Source organism: Mauremys mutica, chromosome 1, assembly GCF_020497125.1.
Source record: "Mauremys mutica isolate MM-2020 ecotype Southern chromosome 1, ASM2049712v1, whole genome shotgun sequence".
Classification (NCBI taxonomy): Eukaryota; Metazoa; Chordata; order Testudines; family Geoemydidae; genus Mauremys; species Mauremys mutica.
The window spans coordinates 323824449-323849175 of record NC_059072.1 but is presented as its reverse complement, the minus strand read 5'-3'; the positions used below and the strand labels follow the sequence as shown (position 1 = coordinate 323849175).

Sequence of the window (24727 nt, the reverse complement as noted above, 5' to 3'; positions counted from 1 at the left end):
GCTGCTGAAGATGCCTGAGCTCTAGTCAAGTGGGCTCTGACAATCAGCAGTGGCGGGATACCCGCCAAGTCATAACAGTTCCTTATGTATGAGGTGATCCAATTGGAAATCCTCTGTGAGGACACCAGAAGATCCTTCATCCCATCCACTGTAACGATGAAGAGCTGAGCTGACTTATGGAAAGTCTTGGTATGTTCTAAGTAAAAAGCCAAGGCCCTTTGGACATCCAGTGCATGAAGACACCTCTCTTCGGTGGTCTCATGCAGTTTGGGACAGAACATCAGGAGGAAGAGGTCCTGGCTCATATGGAAGGTAGATACCACCTTTGGCAGGAAGGCCGGGTGGGGCCTCATCTGAATTTTGTCCTTGTAGAAGACCGTGTACAGTGGTTCTGAGGTCAAGGCTTTAATTTCAGATTTTCATCTCTCCGATGTCACTACCACCAGGAACATGACCTTCCATGACAGGTGAAGGGAGCAGGAACCCAGTGGCTCAAAGGGTGGACCTGTGAGCCTACAGAGGACCAAGTTAAGATCCCACTGCGAGACAGAAGTCTGTACCTGCGGGAAGAGTCTCTTGAGTCCTCTCAAGAATCTGACCATCATGTCATGGGAAAACACCATCTGGCCTTGGATCGGCAGGTGAAAAGTGGAGATAGGCACGAGATGTACTCTAATGGAAGAGTGAGCCAGGCCCTGGTTCCTCAAATGAAGCAGGTAGTCTAAAACAGCCTGTATGGGAGAACGCGAGGGAGAGAAGCTATGCTCAGACACCTAGCAGGAAAACCTCGTTCACTTGGCCAGGTAAGTCAGTCTAGTTGAGGGCTTCCTACTTCCCAGGAGAACCTGTTGGACCTCCTCCAAACAGGTCCATTCTTCTGGGTTCAGCCACCCAGCATCCATGCCGTGAGGTGGAAGAATGTGAGGTTGGGGTGAGCTGACCATGGTCCTGTGATAGCAGGCCCGGTCAGTTGGGCAGAGGCCAGGGAGGGGCTGCTGCAAGGTTGATGAGCATGCCGAACCAGTGCTGACAAGGCCACGCCAGGGTGATTATGATCACCTGCACCCTGTCTCGCTTGATCTTTGCCAGTCTCTGCTGATGAGTGGAATCAGAGGGAATGCATATATTAGGCTCCATGACCATGACAGGAGGAAGGCATTGGAGAGGGAGTCCTTGCCCAGACCTTGTCGAGAACAAAACTGGTGGCATTTCCTGTCCTGTCTGTCTGCGCCAATCTACCGGCGAGGTAGGCCTTGAGTCCCTCGATCAGTGCCCTCTGTGTGGGGACCGAATAGGGCTCCGCTGAGCCTGCCTCTCTAGTCCTGAGGCATAATGGCTTCAGGTGGGCAAGCAATGGTGGGATGTCCCTCTCGATAGGGAATGGTGCCGCTGAGGCGGGGACACACACATAGTTCCCAATATGGGTTTTTCCTGAGACCGGGGTACCGCTGGAGCCTGTGTGGGTGGCACCGGGAGTGTCAGGATTTCCTGAGCTGCCTGAAGGGCTTCAGGTGTCGATGGTACCTGAAGCTGGCCAGGGCCTGCACTGCTATCTGGAGTTGCAGGTGAAGGATGGTATGGGCTGCACTGCTCGACTTGAGTTGGGGTCCGACTTCCCAAACGGGGAGTGTTGAGCTGCCCCCAGCATGGGTCTTGGCTTACCTCCAGCCAGGGGCAGCTCTAGACATTTTGCCACCCCAAGCACGGCAGGCAGGCTGCCTTGGGCGGCTTGCCTGCGGAGGGTCCGCTGGTCCTGCGGCTTTGGTGGACCTCCCGCAGGCACTCCGAAGCCGCGGGACCAGCGGACCCTCCGCAGGCACGCCTGCGGGAGGTCCTCCAAAGCCGCGGGACCAGCGGACCCTCCGCAGGCAAGCCGCAAAAGCCAGCCTGCCTGCCTCCCTCGCGGCGCCGGCAGAGCGCCCCCCCACGGCTTGCCGCCCCAAGCACGCGCTTGGCGTGCTGGGGCCTGGAGCCGCCCCTGCCCCCAGCCCTCTCCTTTTCCTTGTGGGAGCTAGGAGATCTTCCCCTCACAGTCTTTTTTGGCTTCTTGAGCAGAGCCATGGAGGGTACCGGTGCCCGCTTGTGGATGAATCAATCATAGAATATAAGGGTTGGAAGGGACCTCAGAAGGTCATCTAGTCCAATCCCCTGCTCAAAGCAGGACCAATCCCAAACTAAATCATCCCAGCCAGGGCTTTGTCAAGCCTGACCTTAAAAACATCTAAAGGATGGAGATTCCACCACCTCCTTAGGTAACCCATTCCAGTGCTTCACCACCCTCCTAGTGAAATAGTGTTTCCTAATATCCAACCTAGACCTCCCCCACTGCAACTTGAGACCATTGCTTCTTGTTCTGTCATCTGCCACCACTGAGAACAGCCTAGCTCCATCCTCTTTGGAAACCCCCATCAAGTAGTTGAAAGCTGCTATCAAATCCCCCATCACTCTTCTCTTCTACAGACTAAATAAGCCCAGTTCCTCTCCTCCTTGTAGGTCATGTGCTCCAGCCCCCTAATCATTTTCATTGCCCTCCGCTGGACTCTCTCCAATTTGTCCATATCCTTTCTGTAGTGGGGGGCCCAAAACTGGAGGCAGTACTCCAGATTTGGCCTCACTCATGTCAAATCACTTCTCTCGATCTGCTGGCAAAACTCCTACTAACGCAGCCCAATATGCCATTAGCCTTCTTGGCAACAAGGGCACACTGTTGACTCACATCCAGCTTCTCGTCCACTGTAATCCCCAGGTCCTTTTCTGCAGAACTACTGCTTAGCCAGTCAGTCCCCAGCCTGTAGCAGTGGATGGGATTCTTCTGTCCAAAGTTCTGCCCTTGTCCTTGTTGAACCTCATCAGATTTCTTTTGGTCTAACCCTCCAAGTTTTTCCTAATATCCAACCTAAACCTCCCCCACTACAACTTGAGACCATTACTCCTTGTTCTGTCATCTGCCACCACTGAGAACAGCCGAGCTCCATTCTCTTTGGAACTCCCTTTCAGGTAGTGCCGGCGGAGCACTGCGCATGGAGGCCACAGTGCTCGGTGCAGAGTCGGACCGCTGCTCCGGTGCCGGAGTGAGTGCCGACTCCATTAGGATCACCTTTAGATGGATATTGCGCTCCTTCTTTGTCCTAAGTTTGAAGGACTTGCAGATACGGCACTTATGTGCCCCTCGCCTAAACACCTTAGACAGCTGGTATGTGGATTGCTGACAGGCGTAGGCTGTTTGCAGTGATCGCAGGGCTTAAAGCCTGGAGACTGGGGCATACCCCGTCCTCAAGCTGAGTCCCATTTGGGACTAGAACTTCAAGAACTACTAATAAGGGTAACTAATTCAACTACTAACAATATACAACTATATTACAGGTTTTTCAAAGTTCTCAAGAATAGAGAACAAAACAACGCTAGTCAAAGCAGCAGACTTTCCAGCACTGTCACTGGCAGCAAGAAGGAACTGAAGGTGGAGGGAGCCAGCAGCGCCCCTTATACCGTGCCATGCGGGCACCATTCCAGAGGGCACCAGGGCCAGTCCCCTACGGATACTCCTGAGGGGAAAAACTTCCGGCACCGGTGCATGTGGCAAACACACACACCTAATATGGAATGGACATGAGTAAGTATTCGAAGAAGAACCACGGATCAGAAGCTGAATACTAGAGCCAATGGGTGAGCCAGAGATTTGGTCAAGAAGTGGAGACGGGGTGTCAAAGATGGAGAAGGGTTAGGGCTGAAGGGGCATAAGAGCAGGTGGGGCAGGAGCAAGTGCAGCTGCAGGTTGGGAATATGCTGAGCAGCCAATGAGCTCTGGCTGTTGCTGGGTTAAATAGTAGTTAGTTCTGCCCCTCCACCAGTCAGGAAGTGAAGTCAGTTAGGCAGCCCCTGTTAGGATCAGCTGTGTTCAGTATGTTGCTAGGAGACTGCCCCTATTGCAGCTGGCTCCCTGACAGGCACAGAGCTGACCTCACAGTGGTTAGCTCAGCAATTTTGTCACAGGTGATGCTCTTATGCTGTTACAGGAACCATTTGCTGAAAACTGTTCAAATATGCTGATTTACTGTTCTAATTACAATGACAAATTATGCTAGGTATGATTAGTAAGGATCCCCATTATAATGTCCATAATACAATAGGGCATCTTAAATCATGGAAGTTCGAAGCTGCAGACCAGGTAACAGTTTATGTATTTTATCCTTTGAAGAAAAAAAATTTATCCAGGTGATGCTTGTTTCCAGTAGATTTCTTTCATCTGAATGGACTGCAGAAAAGCTGGGTAGGCAGGCAGACTGATGAACTTGTCTACTAAGAAAGGAGAGCAGAATGGACATGTGAGCAGAATGGCCAGGAAAGAAAAGTGACATCAACTGGGGTTGAGGGAGAGAAACTGAGCAGCCAAACCGGGAAGGAAGATATGAATTGTGAAGGGTAAGAAAGAGAACAACATGAAGTAAAGAGAAAGACGGGGGAGAGGGGTTGAGAAGCAAATCAAAACATTTTACCACTATTCTTAGTACAGGAAATGCTGCAAATACTGGGTGTAGTAATGCTGATTTCTTTGGTTTAATGGCACCCACTATAAATAGGTTTAAAAAAATCTATATTGTTACAATTTATTCAAATTAATGTGGTGTACTGATTCATAGATAGCAAGCAAAAATTCATGGAAAGTAGTAACCTTGTTGAACAGAAATTTCAAACTATGAAGCATTATTAGTTTTTATATGGTCATGTGATTAGTCTAGTCTATTACAATAGAGATTTTAAGGCCCTTTTAACAACAAACTGCATACAGGAGTCTTCTCAATTTTTTTTTTAAATATTGTATAAGATTTGAATCCAGTTATCCTTTGAATCCAGTAGCCCTACACATCATTTGGAAAACAAGCTTAAACCAATGACTAAATTTCACACACAGAAATATTGTAATTACTATTGTAGTTTTCATAATATTTCTTACACAACAGTTTAGCCCTTAGTGCTTGTCATTGTCATTGATTCAGTTTCTCACAAGGAGTTCCCTTTGGAACTCTAACAAGGTCAACTTGTTAGGGGGAGGGATAGCTCAGTGGTTTGAGCATTGGCCTGCTAAACCCAGGGTTGTGAGCTCAATCCTTGAGGGGGCTATTTAGGGATCTGGGGCAAAAATTGGTTCTGCTAGTGAAGGCAGGGGGCTGGACTCGATGACCTTCCAAAGTCCCTTCCAGTTCTAGGAGATGGGTATATCTCCAATTATTATTATAGCTTTGTTAATATCATGCACTGGCCCATCAGATGTATGGCTCTCTGAAGAACAAGATCTTCTAAGGCCTTGTCTACATTGGTTAGGGAAACAAGGTTAGCTCCTATCTAGTAAGAGCCATGGTTTGCTAGAGAGCTGCCCACAGTTTCTCCAGCCAGTGCAGACGAGGCCTTAAAAGCATGCCATTAATATGATTTATTTTAAAAAGGGTGCCCTTGCATCCTTAAAAGATTATGGGGACATGTTAAAACTATCATTCCTGACACTTGATCACATATACCAAGACCCAACCCTTTGTCTGAGGAATACAGGTGGGGATATAACTAGAACCTATTTGTTGAGTAGCAAAACTTATGAATGCAGTTTTCTGCAATTTTAGTCTAATTCAGAAACAGTGTATTTTGATACACACCCACAAATCAAAGATTAGAAAACTCATTTACAGTAATAAGTCTAATGTCAGTGCCTTAAAATGTAATTTTGAATTTTTATTTTTATGAGTACGGAAGAATGGAAAATACTTCTCTTGTTACAGATCTTCCAAGCCCATGTGGAATTTTGGCTCAGGAAATAAACTGAAAGTTTTTAAAGTCCCCTCCTATCTAAGAGATTCCATCATCTGATTTTCGCTATTTACAGTGGATCTACAAAGCAGCAATCAGGTACAAGCACATCTTGTTACAGGCAAAGGGCCATTTTAGCTTTATGAGTGAAGCTGCATTAAAAAACATCAAGTGTACATAAGAGTAAAAAAAAATTATTTGCCTCCAGCCAAGAAAATGTAGTTAGTTGACAACTATAACTAAGAAAACACCACCAAGAGCAGCTACTTCAGTTTTAATTTGCCATAGGCAAGCACAGTCTTTTGTCACGTAATTTTTGACAATAGAAATGCTTCCATCATCTATCATCTTTTTACATTAACATGCAGAATGAATTTGACATCAGTGCTAGAATTAGTATTAGAACAGTACTGAATTAAACAAGTGCACGCTTGCACTCAGTAACACCTATTACTTTCATAGGGTTAGAAAAGGCTTAAAACTGACAGAACTGATAAGATTCTTTTGCTCTGACAATACCTTTTATGAACAAAGTCACTAAGATCTCATTTTGATGATAAAAATCAAATGCCGAAGTAAGTGGGAAACTTAACTCACACTCTGAACAAAGCAGAATTTTTCAAGTCTGTATATTTATTTGTTTTTAAATAAGGAAAATTCCATGCAAACTATATATATATATATATGTATAAAACCCCACCATACACTAAGGGCCATGTCTTAAATTTAGAACAATTGCCCAACAGATATTTTTGTTCAGGAAATTAACAGACTACCATCACCTTGACTTAGCAAAGAACTGAGAACATTTCAGTAGGATACCATTTTGGCTATATTTCAGATGCAGACATAGCTTAGAAAAAATAACAAACAAGATTTCTCTCAAAATCTGCTTTTTAGTTGTTGCCATCCCTGCTACTTTTGCTGGAGTTTGGCAAATGCAATATCTCATCAGCATTCCTCACATGTTACAGCTTCTTCTCTAAAGAATAAAGAGAGCAGGATTAATTGAAGTTACAATAGCATTAACTCAGGCTCTGATCCTGCAATCTGTTCCCTGTAGGTATAGTTGCTGAAGTGGTGTGGAGTCCCACTGTAGTGAGGCTCTGCACAGATTCAGGGGTCAGAGTATGTGGATCAGATTCCAGGATTGGGGCCTAATTAAAACATTTATTTTACCTAAAACAAAGTTAAAATTAGCCTAAAAGCATGGGAACATCACATTACTCTGACCTATTGGATTTAGGCCTTCAGATAAACTGGGAGTTTTCAAAAATAGCATCTTATTTTTCATAATAAAATCAACAAATTTTATACAGTGTTTATTCACAATGACAATAGTTGCAATAGCTGTTCCCCTCACCCTCTTGTAAATTAGAAACACTAACACCTTCCACAAAGTGGCATGAAGGTCACTGCTAAAATGTGGGTGGATGTGGTTATATTTGTGTGTATACACTTATGCACGCAAAAAGCATCTCTCTCACATATGGTGTGCATTTATGTTTTTATTTCACACTTTGATAGCAGCAGGCTGGACTCAATGACCCATGAAGGCCCTTCCAGTCTTATGTTCCTAGGATAGACAAAGATGCCAGTTGGACACATCAGTATCATGACAGTACATATTTTAGTACTATTCCTCTCTTCATTGGTTAACAACTGATTAAACCATGTCACATGATCCATCTGGTGCAGTGTCTTTGCCTTTCTCCTACTTGGCTGGGATTGAGACTTGAGAGCATGTGCTGGGTAGACAAGTTAAAACAAGGATGAATCTTATGGGATAGTTCTTGACGGTATGCTAGGGCAGTCCCTAATTCCCACACTGAGACATCTCTCTACTTGTCCAAGAGATCCTCAGTTTGGGGATTACTTTTGGACACCTTCACCTCAAACTAATTCTACGTACCCAGGCAGCAACCAAAATACTTAGTTTCATGCAGCTCTAGTAATGTGACTGCAACCATTCATCTTCGATCTAGATCTTATTGCGTTCTATTATCGTGATAGAATATGTGCTTACGTTCACTCTAGCAGATGACCTGTGTCTTAGTCACTGGATAGAGGCATGGACCTAAATTTACAAGAATGATTAATGATCGTGGGCGCCTAAATTACTGGATGCCCAACTTGAGACATGTTAAAGGGGCCTGATTTTCAGAGCATGTGTGCTCAGCATATAATTATTTTCAGTACACTCAAAACTTTAAAGAAAATCCAGTCTGCTGTCATGTGCTCCTGGGAAATGCACCTAAAGATTACAATGGGCAGTGTCAGGGTACAGCTACACTTTGAGCTGGGAATATTATTCCCAACTCAAGGAGACTCTCTCAAGCTACCTGTCATCAAGCTAGTGTTCTAAAAATAGAATGTAGCAACGGCAGCATGAAAAGTGGGAAAGGCTAGCCACTCAGAGTGAGTGCCCATCAGAGATGACAGACAGGTATTGGGGCAGCTAGTCTCTCCTGCCACTTGCACTTTATATTTTTAGTGCACCAGCTTGATGACAGCTAGATAAAATAGGTCTCCTCAAGCTGGGACTCACACCCCAAGCTCAAAGTGTAGACATATCCTTAGAACAAGGGGAAAAAAAAAACCTCAAGAAGAGAGGAAAAATGGTTTTGGGGTTAAGCCACAAGACTGACTCGGGAGAGCTGGGTTCAATTCCTAGCTATTCCTCAGACATCTTATGTGAACTTGGACAAGTCATAATCTATCTGCCTGTTTTCCTGTAAAACAGAGACTATAATACTCCTTTGTCCTATCCTTTGTCTGTCTTGTTTATTTAGACTTTAAGCTCTTTGGGACAAGGACTGTGTTACTATGTGTTTGTAACAGTGTCTGCCACAATAGAGACAAAGTTATGAATGGTGGGTCTAGTTTATACTGTAATAAAAAGAAAATTCAGGGATAAACAATTTATTCTTTAAAATCTACTTTTGAAACACTCATCTGGGGAGAAAAAAAAATCAAAGAAAAAATCAAAAGACTCTTATGGAGTCAGTCTACAAGTCCTGATCAGCTGTGAAAAATACTGAAAAAACAATATCTGATCAATAAATAAGAGAGCAGGGTTAAAACAATTAGTTGAGTTAACCTAACTTTAGCTAGCAATCACTTACTGATGCCATGAATTGCTAAATGAAAAAGTAATTGATACAAGCCCTCAGCATCACCAGAATTTGCAACTTTGAATTAAAAACAAATATAACCAATGTAATGGCTGATTTTAAAAAACAGAATATCAAAAATTTCTGATATGATGATTTATAGAGCATGGTTCTGTATCTTTCAGAAATGTATATGAACATTATTTATTTAGTGCAATAGTTCCACTGAGGAAATAAGTTTATGCACATGCCCGGGTTGAGGCCAACTTTGGCAGATCTCCACTTCAGAGGAGTAGTTGCGTCACACCCCAGAAATACCAGAAGATTTCTTTATGAGTAAGGCCGCCTGGGATTGAGAGGGTGGGAAGCTGTTGTAGGGAGATAACATCAAAGGATAACATGATCTGTTAGGAAACTGAAACAGACTGAAATTTCCAGGAAAGCCTATTTTCATAAAATGCTAGAATTTTTGAAAGAGATGGTAAGTTACCAACAATAATTAAGAATTCCAGAAATGATCAATAGCTTTATGGTCATTAATCAGTCTATTTAGGTACATACTTGATTCTCATCTGAGCACCTCCCAAATGAAAAATGTTACAAACACATTCTCTCCTTTCTCTGCCTGTAAAGGTAGCTTGAAAGGTAAATTTATGTGTGTGTAAGTCTATGGGGAAAGTTTATTGTGAAAAGCTAAATTAAGATGTGGATTTTGCATTTAGTTCTGAATCTAGTGAAGTTAGTGGTCAGTTCTTATATCTTGCAGAAGTGAGTTCCACAGGATTGTTTCAGCTCCCCTGAAGGTTCCGTCTCATGCACTCAATATCTTTGACTCTACCCTGAAATAAAGTGGGAACAAATTCTATAGTGTTATATATTATTATGCTTTATATTATGTGTTCTATTTCTCTTATAACCAAAAACTAGTTTTGAGATCATTTTAACATAGGAGTACATGCTAGGAAAGGAACTATATATATATACACACACACACACAAACATTCAATCATCCATCTCAATCTGGTAGTGCCCCGAGGACCCGATTGGTGGTGGTGGTGGTGGGGTTCCCACTGTGCAAGGCATCATATCTCAGATGCAGTCAACTAGATGGGAAGAAGATGTTCACAAAATGCCTCCCACCAAAATTTAAACTGGGTCTAGGAGATATGGCAGAATTTGATTTTTAAAAATAATTTTGACAGATAATATTGTTTATTTTAAAAGATTTTTTTCAATTTTTATTGATTTAAAATTTCACTCTTGCAGAAAGTTATGAAGTAGATATCAGACAGTAATTATTTAATGAAAGTACCTGTTAAGATTCAAAACCATCAAAACTCAAATTGTTCATATCACATGTTAAAATATACAAAGTAAATATCCTTAAATCAAACTCTAAGAAGTTCTCAAATAGCATTTTTATTACTTTGCCTATCTGTAAATGTTGTTTATTATTGATGGAAATATCTTTTTGTCAGTTTATGTGTATACAGTGAAATCGATGTTTACTGACATTTACTGATTAAAAATCGACAAAAATTATCACTTTTTTTCTGGCACCTAAAAAATTAAAAAAACAACAACACAAGTAACTAAGGGCTGCTCATAAAAGATAAAAATCACTGTTAATTATTATGAACTGGATTCTCTGGTTGGCTAAGGCCACTTTTCACTCTTTGGAGAGGACTGGTTGAGAATTCATCCTGTGCATGGGAATTTACCACTGGCATAAATCTACTCAGCCACACCTGAAGTAAAGGAAAGGAAAGAGTGTTCCAGTGGTGGGTGGATGGCTTGGCTGGAGTGAGGAAATAAAGGCCTATGTCTTTAAGTGGACAACAGAAACTACTTTTACTAACATGGATTTTATCTTTTTTCTTCCTTTGATCTTGTTTATCCCCTAACCAGAAACTGCAAATTATATTAAACTGTGCCAAATTTTGTGAAATAATTGTATGATTTAATCTTTGCACTTTGATATGCAATGAATATTTTGGCATACAAGAACCACAAGAATTAGTTACTGAGGCCAAAAAAGTCCAATCGGGTCATCCAGTCTGACATCCTATGCCTAGTAGGATTCTTACGCGTGCTGTTTATATACGTATATACACATATGCCAAGATATATTAGTGTTAAACTGTAATTCCAGGTTTGAAAGACAAAAGAAACAGTTCAATTTTGTTACGCGGTGAAAATTCAGACGCAACAATTCCCAAAACTTTCTACATTGTGTACAAACTTCAGGATAATGTTGATACTGCTCATTCCTAATGGAGCGAAAAGTTTAATACCTTCAAAATACAAAATTTGAAACATTTTGTGAAAAATGTCAACTTATTCATGGGATCAGTATGAAAAATGTAGTGCTCTTACCATAATTCTGTTCAGAGGTAGAGCATTTACAGTGCTTGCATCCAAGCAGTAAATAGTAGAGGTATTAGTCCATCAAGACAATTTAGACTACTTCAGAGGGTAAGTAACATTTCATATAAATTGAGTGTGGCCTCAGGAGTCCCGTAAATATAAAAAGTTATTTGGATCCAGTTCATCTAGTAGTCCATTTATTATTTTTCATTTCACCCTATCACATTAATCATTATCTACAGCATCTTCAATGTTTTCTTTTTTGTTACAATAATATTTTTTCTTTAAAGGATTAATTTGCTTTCATTACAGCAGCAAAAAGTGAAAATTTTCACGAATATTGCAGAAAAAGTTACTTTATAGAGTCAATAATTAGTTGGAAAAAACAGTGGAATTCTGCTAGGAGGATCAATTTTGGAATCTCCCATCTCAGTCTTTTGATCATTATATCCCAATAATCCCTAGTCAGAGCCTTGAAAGAGGATATGCATTCTCATATCTATTATGAGATCTGGAAATCTCACCAACAGGATGCCTGATTTCTACCCTTCCTTCATTTCCAAAGGTGCTGGTAATCCTTGCTCCCTCTTGCTTGCTGTTAATTCTTTTTTCCATCTACCCAGCCTTCTTTTTAAAGCTGCCCATGTTCCACTGCCAAAACATCTCTCCCACCACACTACTGTTACTATTTTCTTTCCACCTCCAGTGAATTTATAGCAAATTTTTTGGTTTTTGCTGCACACAGTCTCACAACAATACGAAAAGCCTTCACGTGATGTAAAGAAGGCACCATCTAGAGGAAGGTGCACTAAACTACAAGCCTAGGGGCCATGAGTTCTAATCTCAAGTCTTCCACTGACTACTGTTGTATTTCTGCCCTATGAGCCAAGGTTTCAGACCTTGGAGGAAAGGGGGGTTAAAACTCAGCTACCCATTTCTCAGATGAAATAACTGACAGATTGCACACGGTCACTGGATGCAGAGCTGAGAATGGGTCTCTAATATAATGGAACTAAGTCTCATCTACTTTGCCACACAGTCTTTCAAAACGTACATGACAAATTAGGTGCTTCTGTAACCCACACCAACACAGTGGAGTTCTATGAAACCCCCTTAGAGCTAGATCATATATAGAAGTTTATGACTCGGATACTGCTGCCCTGATAATAGATCTGGTTACTTAGCCCAAGTGGTAGAGGCTCATGCATGTCCATCACACAATCTTGGGTTCAGTACTCAAAGATGATCCCACAAAGAGTATTACATTTGGCTATGCTATCTGTAACCACTAGATCACAATCTGCTCCCAGAACCAGGAATAAAAACCAAGAATCTACATGCCCAGCTTTCCATAAACTCTCATGTAACTCATTGACAATGTGTGTGTTTTCTCTCTCTGTATGGGCTAGTCCACATAGAGGACAACATGATTTCTCCTTAACTAGTTATTCCTACAGCTGAAGCAGAAGAGGTCCATGCTGTGGACCTGAAGGCTGAGGATTCACATCCTACTGATGACCCATGCGGGGGGTGAAAAATATCTTCATATCCAATATGCATAAAAGTTAGTGTAAGAACCCCTGAGTAATTGCTGAAATGATTTTATATTGCAAAATGTTGTATTTAAAGGGGAACGTGGATGATGATGTCCTCATATTTGTTTTACTGTTGCATTTTGTGTGTGTTTGCGTTTGGTTAATAGGGACTTTCCCTTCAAGAACAGGGTGGGGGTGATTTTGCCTGTGTTTTCCAGAGAGCGGTAAATTCCAAAAGGTCAGAACTAGAGTTAATAAATGTACCTTCTCAGAAGAGAAAGTTACTCATCTTGCAGTAACTGAGGTTCTTTGAGATGTGTTTCCCTGTGGGTGCTCCACTCTAGATGACAGTGCGTCCCGGCGCTGTTGATCGGAGATTTTCGGTAGCAGTGCCTGGTTGGGGCGCACACACCCAGATGGTATCTCCCGTCTAATTGGAATCTTCCTGAGTGCGTGCGCCCCACACCCTCCTCAGTTCCTTCTCTACCGTGGAGAGTCATCTCAGTACTCCAAAGTAGAGGGAAGGAGGGTGGGGAGTGGAGCACCCACAGGGACACACATCTCAAAGAACCTCAGTTACTGCAAAGTGAGTAACTTTCTCTTCTTCTTCTTCGAGTGCTGTCCCTGTGGGTGCTCCACTCTAGGTGAATGTGTAGCAGTACCCACTATGATTGGTGGGATTTTGGAGATGCGGCAGAGAGTACTGAAGATAGTACTGTATGGCCTACTATTGTGTCTGCCGTGGTGTCTTGCGTTAGAGCATAGTGTTTTGCAAACGTGTGTTCAGATGACCATGTAGCCGCTTTACAGATATCAGGAATGGGAACGTTGTGTAAGAAGGCAATAGATGCCGACATGGCTCTAGTGGAATGAGTTCTAATGTCTTCGGGTGGTAGAAGATTCTTTGCACGGTAACAGGATCTGATGCAGTCAGAGATCCACTTGGATAGACGTTGTTTAGAGATAGCCGTGCCTTTTGATCTTTCGGCAATGGAAACGAAGAGTCGTGGAGACTTGCGAAATGGTTTAGTCCTGTCTAAATAAAAGGCAATTGCTCGCCTGACGTCGAGAGTATGCAGGGTTGCGTCCTGCGGAGTTTTGTGACGTTTGGGATAGAAAGTAGGTAAATATATAGGTTGGTTGAGGTGGAAGGTCGATACCACCTTAGGAAGAAATTTAGGATGTGGTCTCAAAGTGACTTTATCTTTGCAGAAGATTGTGTAGGGAGGGTGGGCCATCAGGGCACTCATTTCACCAACTCTCCTTGCTGATGTTATGGCAACTAGGAAAGCCACCTTCATGGACATATGGAGTTGAGAGGAGGTAGCCAAGGGCTCAAATGGAGGTTTCATGAGAGCATGAAGAACAAGGTTAAGTTTCCATGTAGCCACTGTTGAGTGAATTTCAGGGTAGAGATTTTGCAGGCCAGAGAGAAAGCGTTTAATGGTGGGGTGTGTAAAGAGTGAGTACCCATCCAATAGTTCATGGAAGGTGGTAAGTGCCGCCAGGTGCACTTTGATGGAGCTGAGCGAAAGTCCGCCCGGTTTTAGTTTCAAGAGGTAATCTAGAATGTTAGGGAGGGTCATGTTGTTGGGTGCTAAATGTTTATATGAGCACCAAAGAGTGAAATGCCTCTACTTCTGAAGGTAGGTTTTACGAGTGGAGTCTCTCCTACTGTGCAAGAGGACATATAGGACTTGCTCGGAACAGGCTAGTTCATGGGTTTGGAACCATGAAGGAACCAGGCTGTGAGGTGGAGCTTTCGGAGCTGGGGGTGAAGGACTCGTCCGTTGTCCTGGTAAAGGAGGTCTGGCCTGTTGGGGAGAGCCCATGGGTGACGGGAGGACATGCGGAGAAGGTAAGGGTACCACGTCTGTCTTGGCCAAGCTGGGGCAATAAGGATGACATGGGCCTTGTCGTCCGCGATCTTCCGAATAACCCTGTGTAGTAGAGGGATAGGTGGGAAGGCGTACAAGAGGTAGTTGTTCCATGGGATGAGGAATGCATCCCCTAGGGATGCAGTCCCGAGTCCCGCCCTGTAGCAAAACAAGGGGCATTTTCGGTTTCGGGTCGTGGCGAAGAGATCTATTGATGGGGTGCCCCAGTGAGAGAAAAGCTGTTGGAGTATTGCGGGGTGCAGTTCCCATTCGTGTTCTGTCGAGAAGTGCCTGCTGAGCGCGTCGGCAGTAGTGTTGTGGCAGCCTGGTAGGTAGGAAGCGATGATCTGTATTCGATGTTGTATGCACCAATTCCATAGTCGAATGGCTTCCACGCAGAGGGAATGTGATCGGGCTCCCCCTTGTCTGTTTATGTAATACATGCATGCTATGTTGTCTGTTAAGACTCGCAGGTATTTGTTCTTTATGAGGGGAAGAAAGTGAAGGCATGCTCTCCTCACTGCTCTGAGCTCTAAGAGATTTATGTGTAGATGCGTCTCTGATGCAGACCACCAGCCTTGTGCTCTGTGTTCCCCTAGATGCGCTCCCCAACCTATCAGGGAAGCGTCCGTGGTGAGCATGAGCGTTGGGGATCATTGCTGGAAGGAAACCCCTGTGCAGAGGTTTTCTGGACTTGTCCACCATTGTAGGGAAGTTATAACATTGGGAGGAGGAGTTAGTAGCATCCCTAAGGGATGTCTACTGGGTTTGAAACTGGAGTTGAGCCAGCCCTGGAGGCATCTCATATGTAGCCTGTCATGTTGAACCACGAAGGTGGTAGCTGCCATGTGACCAAGGAGCTGTAGGCAGATTCTTGCTTGCGTTCTGGGACGAATAGAGAGCGTGCGTATGAGCTGCGTGATAGCGAGGAATCTGTTGTATAGGAGTGAGGCCCTGCTCTGGGTTGAGTCGAGATGAGCTCCGATGAACTCGATCTGTTGCGTGGGTATCAGGGTGGATTTTTGGATGTTTATTTGGAGACCTAGGCTGTGAAAGAGGGAGATGGCGAAACGCATGGCTTGAAGTGTCTCGCCATAGGAGTCGCCCTTGATGAGGCAATCGTCCAGGTAGGGGAAAAGTGTGATCCCGTGTTTGCGGAGGTGAGCCACAACCATGGCTAGGGTCTTGGAAAAAACTCTTGGAGCCGTGGAGAGTCTGAAAGGAAGAACTCTGTATTGAAAATGATCCTGACCGATTGTGAATCGTAGGAAGCGTCTGTGAGCTGGATGAATTGATATGTGGAAATAAGCATCTTGTAGGTCGAGGGCTGTGAACCAGTCCCCTTGATCCAATGCAGGTATTATTGTGCCCAGAGTGACCATCTTGAATCTTTGTGTCCTCACGAATTTGTTCAGTCGGCGTAGGTCTAGTATAGGCCTCCATCCCCCGGTCTTTTTCTGTGTTAGAAAGTAATGGGAGTAGAAACCAGTCCCCTGGTGTTGCGTCGGCACAGGTTCCACTGTGCCTAGTTGCAGAAGGTGAGCCACTTCTGTGCAAAGTAATTGCTCGTGAGAAGGGTCCCTGAAGAGGGACGGGGAAGGGGGAAGGGTAGGATATAAAAGGGATGGAGTAACCAGTCTGAACTATTTCGAGGACCCAGCGGTCCTGTGTAATCCGCTGCCAGGCATGTTGGAAATACTGGAGGCAGTGGCCAAATGGACAAGTAAGTGGTGGAATTAAGGGGTAGTCGTGCAGATCCTCGACCAACGCTTCAAAACTGTTGTTTCTTGCCCGGTGGATGGAAGGTGGTGGCTTGATTTTGATTTTGTCTGCGTTTGGGAGGTCTAGTACGATTCCTAGTTGTGTTGTATGGTCTGGATTGAGGGCGATAGTACTGATGTGTGCATGGTCTTTGGTAGGGTTGGTATAGTTGTCTCCTGGGAAGAGATGGGTGAATGCCCAGGGTGCGCAGTGTCGCTCTCGAATCCTTCATGGTGTGGAGGAGTTCATCGGTTTTTTTCAAGAAGAGTTTGTCCTTATCAAAAGGGAGATCCTCCACTTTGGTCTGGAGTTCTTTAGGAATGCCTGACGCAGAGAGCCATGAGGATCTGCACATAACCACAGCAGTTGCAGTGGTACGGGCTGCTGTGTCTGCCGTGTCTAAAGACGCCTGTAGGGCCATTCTGGAGATCAGTTGTCCCTCAGACAGGATTGATTTGAAGTCTACTCTTCTGTCCTCTGGTATGTAGGAGGCAAATTCGAAAAGCTTATTGTAATTATCAAAATCATAGCTGGCGAGGAGAGCAGAATAGTTTGCAATGCTGAATTGTAGTGTAGAGGATGTATAAACTTTGCGTCCCAGGACATCAAGGCGTCTAAGGTCTTTGTCTTGCAGGGTGGGTCGATATTGTGACTGTTTGGTCCTCTGTGCAACTGCATTGATGACAAGAGAGTTCGGTGGTGGATGAGAAAATAGGAAGTCTGCGTCCTTTGCAGGAACGTAGTATTTACGTTCGGCCTTCTTGCAAGTTGGTACTAGAGAAGCTGGGGTTTGCCAGAGAGTGTCAGCTGGCTCCATGAGTGCTTCGTTTATAGGGAGCGCGATTTTCGAGGGCGCAGACGGTTGAAGGATTTTGAGGAGTTTGTGTTGCTTCTCCTGAACCTCTTCTAAGGGAATATCCTGACTGAGTGAAACCCTCCTAAAAAGTTCTTGGAATTGTTTGCAGTCGTCCACGGTCTGTGGAGGTGAAGGGAGGATGGCTTCATCTCAGGCTAGTGGAGAGTTAGGGTTATGCGAGTCAGGATATGGTGCGTAGCTCCCAGGCTCAGGAGGGGGCTCAGGCACCCTGGAAGTGGATGGAGCAGGAGATTGAGGCACAGAAGGAGGATGATTGGTAGGAGGATGTTGCCATGGGTACCACTGAGGCCAAGGCATAGGGTAGGAGAACCCAGGTGCCGCCCACGGGGAGGCAAAGTAGGGAAACTGAGGATGCTGAGCTTGAGCCATGACCTGAGGTGGTAAAGGTGCCTGTGGAGGAGAAGCAGGAGGGGAGAACTCCGCTTGCTGCTGTAGCTCAAGGTCACCGTCAGTGAAAGCCAGTTCAGGTGGACAAAGTGGCAGGTCAAGAAAGGAGTCCTCTGTATCTAGGAGCGGAGAGTGAGGCTCAAGTGGCATTAAAAGGTCACTTTGAGTGAGAAGCTGTTGTTCCTGCTCCCTAGGCTGAGCTAAGCCTGCTCTCTGCTCTAGCTCTTTAGTAGGGGAGATTGACAGAGAGTGTCCTGCTGTATTGAGCTTAGAGGTGCCCTGCAGGGGGTCTGCTGCTGGTGCGCGGGTAGAAGAATGGCTGGGTGCCGACGCTCTTCTTGGTGCCGAGGCTGATCGCGCTGTCGGCACCACAGCTATTTTCATTGCTGAGGCAGAGCGCGCTGTTGGGATCGCGGCCGCTTTTAGCACTGAAACTGACCAGGCTGTGAGTACCGCGGCCGTTTTGGGTGTCGGTGCCGAACGCGCTGCCGGCACCACGGCCGTTGCCGAGGAGGAACGTGGTGCCGGTGCTGTAGCCCGTCTCGGTGCCGAAGAGGAGTGAGTTGTCCACGCCGCAGTCGTTTGCAGCGCTGAGGGGACCAAATCAACAAGTGCCTTCCCCACGCGGGAGGTCTGGTCCCTGCCTCTGAGCTCTGTCAGAGCAGTAGCTGAGGCATTAGAAGAGACTGAAGCAGCTGTCTTTCGTGCTGTCAGCACAGGGGGTAGGGATCTCGCTGGAGACCCCCTACCCTTGTTAGAGTCTCGTTTGTGAGACTGCTGAGCTTCTTGCCTCTGCCCAGGGAGGGTGAAGCAACGCTCCCCACTGGTTCCGATCTGGCTGGGGAGCATGTGGGAGCGGGTTCAACCTTTCCCGTCTCCGACAGCAGCTGCAGGGATTTTTCCATCATAATGATCTTGAGGCGCAGATCCCTGTCACGACAAGCTCTTGACTTAAGGCTCGCACAATGGAGGCACTTCGCGGGGATGTGGGTGTCCCCGAGGCACTTCACACAATGTGAGTGGCCATCTGACTGTGGCATGGAGTCCTGACAGGAGATGCATCTTTTGAAACCTGAAGCTCCTGGCATTATAAATTAGAGATGGCCGAGGAGAGTGAGACAAGCCTGAGGGGCTTTTTTTTTTTTTTTTAAACTAAGGGTACGTCTACACTACAAGACTATTTCGAATCAACTTAATTCGAATTTGTGGAATCGACCTTATGAAGTCGAAGTTGTGTATCCACACTAAATACACTAGTTCGACTGTGTGAGTCCACAATAACGGGGCCAGTGTTGACTTTGGAAGCGGTGCACTGTGGGAAGCTATCCCACAGTTCCCGCACTCCCCGCTGCCCATTGGAATCCTGGGATTTCCCCCCCCCAATGCATGCTGGGGGGAAAAATGTGTCGAGGGTGGTTTTGGGTAACTGTCATCATTGAACCGTCAATCACGCCCTCCCTCCCTCCCTCCCTGAAAGCGCCTGCGGGCAATCTGTTCGTGCACTTTTCTGCTCAGTGACAGCGCGGGCGCCACAGCACTTTGAGCACGGATCCAGCTGCAGTTATGGCCGTTGTCAACTCCTCGCACCTTATCGTCCACCTCTTCCACAGTCAGCTGCTGAGAAATAGGGCTACTTTTCAATGGTGCTGCGAGCACTGGTGGACCATGGGGGACGTTTTACCAACATCAACGTCGGGTGGCCAGGCAAAGTTCATGACGTGCGTGTTTTCAGGAACTCTGGTCTGTTTAGACACCTGCAGGAAGGTAGTTTCTTCCCGGACCACAAAATAAGTCTTGGGGATGTGCAGATGCCTATAGTGATCGTCGGGGACCCAGCCTACCCGCTAATGCCCTGGCTCGTGAAGCTCTGTGCAGGCGCCTTTCACAGCGACAAGGAACTCTTCAAGTACCAGCGAGCAGCGTGACCTGTGACTGTTCAGTTTCTTTACAGAGAAGCTGAAGCTGCCCCTGTTTCTTTACCAAGTGACTGTTGACTAGCATCTGCAGTTACATACCCCGCCCACCCCGCTTCCCCAACTTCCAACACACGTTTAAAAATAAAATACATGTTCCACTGTAACTTTACAAAGGTTTCTTTATTGATGACTTTGCGTTACAGGGTTGAAACTGGGACACGGACTGTGCTGGGTAGGGTGTGCGGTGATGTAAAGGCCGCCTGTAAACTCGAGGAATGACAGGCTCCTGCTCCCAGAGCGGTCTGCAGTGCCGGACTGGATGTTTCAACGGAGCCTGCCATCCCTCCTTTTTGGGACTGTGTGTGCGGGGGCTATGTGGCCTTTTGGCGGGGGAGGACAGATACAGATTCCTCTGCTGCGTGGCTCTGTGGTCCAGGACAGGGACCGTTGCATGAGATCTGTAACCCCCCTCCCCCGCTACAAAGTCACGTACCCCCCCACCCACACAGAACCTGCAAACCACCTCCCATACCGACCAGGGTGCGTACTGACTGCAGTGTGTGTGTGACCTGCTGCTGATCCTGCCCCCATGTCTGTACCCTGGTAAAGGTGATTGTCCTGTCAAATTACCAACCCCCTTCCCCCCCTTCAAACACAGTCTCCTCTAAAAGAACATGACGGAAACAGTAATTAACAGAAAAGTATTTTTTATTATCAACTAGACAGTTAGGGGATGAAACTGGGATGGGGGCTTGGGTGAGGCGGGAAGGAAAGGACTTTTCAAAATGTAGGGTATGAGAGCTTTTGGGTACTTGAGCACTCTGCTGGGGTGCAGTGACAGTTTACACGGGCTCTGGCGCCCCTCCTTCTGGTTATTTTGGGTGAGGGGGGTATGGGACTTTGTGGCGGGGGAGGGCGGTTGCAGATACACTGCAGGGGGGCTCTGTCCTCCTGCCGGAGGTCGTGCAGAACATGCACAAGGCGCAGGAGCATGTCCGTTTGCTCTCTCATTAGTCCAAGCAGCGTTTGAGTCGCCTGCTTGTCTTCCTCACGCCACCTCTCCTCCCGTTTGCTGTGTGAACGCTGGTACAGAGAGAGGGTCTCCCTCCACTGGCTCTGCTGGTCCGCGTCGTCTCGGGAGCACCCCATAAGTTCAGCGAACATCTCGTCCCGTGTCTTTTTATTTCGCCGCCTAATCTTTGCCAGCCTCTGTGAGGGGGATGCTGTGGCGGGTCTGGAGACAGTCCAAGCTGTGTGATGGGAAAAAGGGAGTGAATTCCTTGCCAAGATAAATTTTTGCGAAGAATGAACACAGTCTAATCTGTCTCTGTGAATTCTGGGTTGAGATCCCAGTGCCTGATGGGGCAAAAACCATTTTCGCGGGTGGTTCTGGGTAAATGTCGTCAGTCATCCCTTCCTCCGGGAAAGCTACAGCAGACAATCATTTCAAGCCCGTTTTCCCTGGATTGCCCTGGCAGACGCCACAGCGTGGAAACCATGGAGCCTGTTTTGCCTTTTGTGCCTGTCACCGTATGTGTACTAGATGCCGCTGACAGAGGCGGTTCAGCAGCGCTACACAGCAGCATGCTTTTGCTTTTGCATGACAGCAGAGATGGTTACCAGCCATATTGTACCATCTACCACACCATAAATTGGTAATAAGATGGGCATGGTTAGCAGTCCTTTTGCACTGCACCATTTGCTGCTGTCATAAGTGCCCCTGGCTGCTCTTAGCCAGGGGCGCAAAAGCCAAAATTGGGAATGACTCCCTGAGTCAATCCCTCCTTTTTGGTATGTAAAAATAGAATCAGTCCTGCCTAGAATATGGGCAAGTGTACTAGAGAACCACTGTATCAGAGAACCAGAGAGCACAGCTGCTCTGTGTCAGATCCTGCATAGATTATGAGCTGTATGCTATTCACAGGGGGTGCTCCTGCAACAACCCCACCTGTTCATTCCATTCTTCCCCAGCCTTCCTGGGCTACCATAGCATTGTCCCCCCACTTGTGTGATGAAGTAATAAAGAATGCAGGAATAAGACACAGTGACTTGTTAGTGAGAAATGAGTGGAAGGGAGCCTCCAGCTGCTATGATAGTCCAGATAGGACATTAAAGAGTGTGGAGGAGATGAGCCCAGCATCCTGCTGCTAGTGCAGGGGCAATTGAATCTTTTCTTTACACATGAAGGGTTGGGGGCTGATGAAGCTCAGCCCCCTGTGGCGATGATGACGATGGTTATCAGCCATATTGTACCATCTACCAGGAAAAATTAGGGCCAGGCGCCCTTGATCGACCTAACGGATGGTAGTCTGCATGGTTACCAGTCCTTTTGCACTGCCCCATGTGCCAATAGGCTGATGATGACGACGACGGATACCAGTCGTATTGTACCATCAGCCATCCATAGCGCGGGGGGAGCAAGGATGTTGGTGTTGAGTGCTGCACCATCGCGTCTATCTGCAGCATTCAGTAAACATAGGGTGACATCTAAAAGAGTCAAGAGAGGATTGTTTTCCCTTTCACTTCTGGGGGTGGTTGGGGGGCTGCGTAAATTGCCGAGCTATGCCCTGACCCACCGCGGACACTGTTTTTGACCCTAGAAGCATTTGGAGCTCAGCCAAGAATGCAAATCCTTTTCGGAGACAGTAGGAACTGTGGGATACCTTGCGTCCTCAGTCCCCCCTCCCTCCATGAGCGTCCATTTAATTCTTTGGCTTTCCGTTACGCTCGTCACGCAGCAGCGTGCTGAGTCTCTGCTATGCCGTCTGTCCGTAGATATTTTAAAAATACTTTGGACCAGGCGTAACATTACAGTAATTCCCCTAATTACATGCAGGACTCTCCGAGCGAGATCACCCTGAGGACGGTCACTGAAGGAGATAGAGAGCGCATGCTGCGTGAAAGCCAGCACAAACCAGGGCCCTACGCAGCCGTGCTCGGGGAGGCAATGCTCCCTGAGTACCTCATGAAAGCCTGGCGCGGAAAAATGTGCTACCACGGAGCACCCAATAAGGCAGCTCTCCCCAGGAACCTCCTGCGGAGGCTTTTCGATTACCTCCAGGAGAGGTTCGTGGAGATCTCCCAGGAGGATTTCTGTTCTATCCCCATATATAGAGAGACCTCCTTTTCACATACTTCAGATTCCTGTTATATTAAGAATAAAAGTTTACATGGTTAAAGCACTTACCGACTGCTCCTTCCCCTGATTCAGGATCCAGGTTAATGGCCGGGGAGGGTTGGTAGGGGATCTCCGTGACGGTAATGAAGAGATCCTGGCTGTCGGGGAAACCAGCGTTGTAAGCGCTGTCGCCTGCCTCGTCCTCCAGAAACTCTTCTTCATCTTCCCCGTCCGCGAACATCGCCGAGGAACTGTCCGTCGACACTGTCCCATCGTCAGAGTCCATGGTCACTGGTGGGGCAGCGGTGGCAGGCTCCGTAGCGTCCGTTTGCCGCTTTGTTTTTTTGGTAGCCTTGTCTGGGGTCCTTGATTTTCACGTGGCGCTGCGTGGCATCCCGGCTGTATCCTCTGTCTCTCATGGCTTTGGAGACCTTCTCGTAGGTCTTTGCATTCCGTTATTTGGAGCGCAGCTCCGAAAGCAGAGACTCCTCGCCCCTCACTCCGATCAGATCCAAGAGTTCCCGGTCAGTCTATGCTGGGTCCCTCTTTCTATTCAGAGATTACATGAACTCCTCTGCTGGAGAGCTCTGCATCGTTGCAGGTGCTGCTGAGCTCGCCCCGATGTCCAACCACGAAATGAGATTCTAACTGTCCAGACAGGAAAAGGAATTCAAATTTTCCCGGGACTTTTCCTGTGTGGCGGGTCAGAGCATCCGAGCTCGGACTGCTGTCCAGAGCGTCAACAGAGTGGTGCAGTGTGGGATAGCTCCCGGAGCTAGTAAGTTTGATTTGCATCCACACCTAGCCTAATTCGAGATAGCCATGTCGAATTTAGCACTACTCCCCTCGTCGGGGTGGAGTACCGAATTCGAACTAAAGAGCCCTCTAGGTCGAACTAAATGGCTTCCTGGTGTGGACGGGTGCACGGTTATTTCGAATTAACGCTGCTAAATTCGAATTAAAGTCCTAGTGTAGACCAGGCCTCAGTAACTAACTATGTAACTATACTAAAGGAAGGGAAACAACTGGGAAGTAATGAATAATTATTTATATGTTCTTTGTTACTGTTTCCTATAGAGACCAGGGAAGAGAAGGCAGCACTGCCCCGAGTCCCGTCTTCAGCCGAGGACGGTTGAGAAGGAACTGAGGAGGGTGTGGGGCACATGCACTCAGGAAGATTCCAACTAGACGGGAGAAACCATCTGGGTGCGTGCGCCCCAACCAGGCACTGCTACCGAAAATCTCCGATCGACAGCACCGGGACGCACCGTCACCTAGAGTGGAGCACCCACAGGGACAGCACTCGAAGAAGAAAAAATACCCTCATTCATGAAGGTGTATCTTAGGGCGACTGGATGCCTCAGAATGTTGCTTTTAGTTTATATAACCTTAATCTGTAGGTCTCCATTATGAATTCTGCTCCCCTCAACAGGGATTAAAACTTGTACCCACCTAATGGATGTTTTGTACCCCTACATGAGATGAGTTTGGCAAGTTCCAATTCCAGCTTCCAAATCACAAATTCACCACTACGCTTTGCACTAGACTGTAAGCTTTTTAAGGTACATACAGAGTTTTATGATGTGTTTGTAGAACACCTTGCACAACGGGGCCCCCATCTCTGGTGGGCCCTCTAGCAAGAGCTCCTACAATGGGGGGCCAAAATCAAAATAACCTTACTCATGATAAACTTGTGGGAGTTGGCAAATTATTGCATACACAATGGAGATGGGCAGGAGTAATTCTAAAGTCAGAAGACACTTAAAAAATCATGAATATTGGATCAAAAAATTTTTTGGGGGGAAAAAAATCATGATTTCTCCCCCAAATCTCCTGTTATTTTGGGGTCTTACACAACATTTTTGAACTTTTGGGGTTGGCAATACTGCCTTACTCTCCCTCTCCTGTCCCTCTGAACATTCCTGACACCATTTTCTTCAGAAAACAGCTCTCCTCCCTTTATACACTTTCCCTTATGTA

At 46.2% G+C, this 24727-nt stretch overlaps 1 protein-coding gene and 1 long non-coding RNA gene across 3 annotated transcripts in view; one reads left to right on the top strand and one right to left on the bottom strand.

Annotated features, from left to right (window-relative positions):
- The window catches only part of MICU2 (mitochondrial calcium uptake 2), a 233543-nt gene that overhangs the window by 58123 nt on the left and 150693 nt on the right, over positions 1 to 24727 (bottom strand). The window lies entirely within an intron of this gene.
- On the top strand, positions 3972 to 23880 carry LOC123370806. The gene is made up of 4 exons (XR_006579561.1): positions 3972 to 4082; positions 4230 to 4419; positions 5769 to 5895; positions 23825 to 23880. It is a non-coding gene; the product is annotated as an uncharacterized LOC123370806 (long non-coding RNA).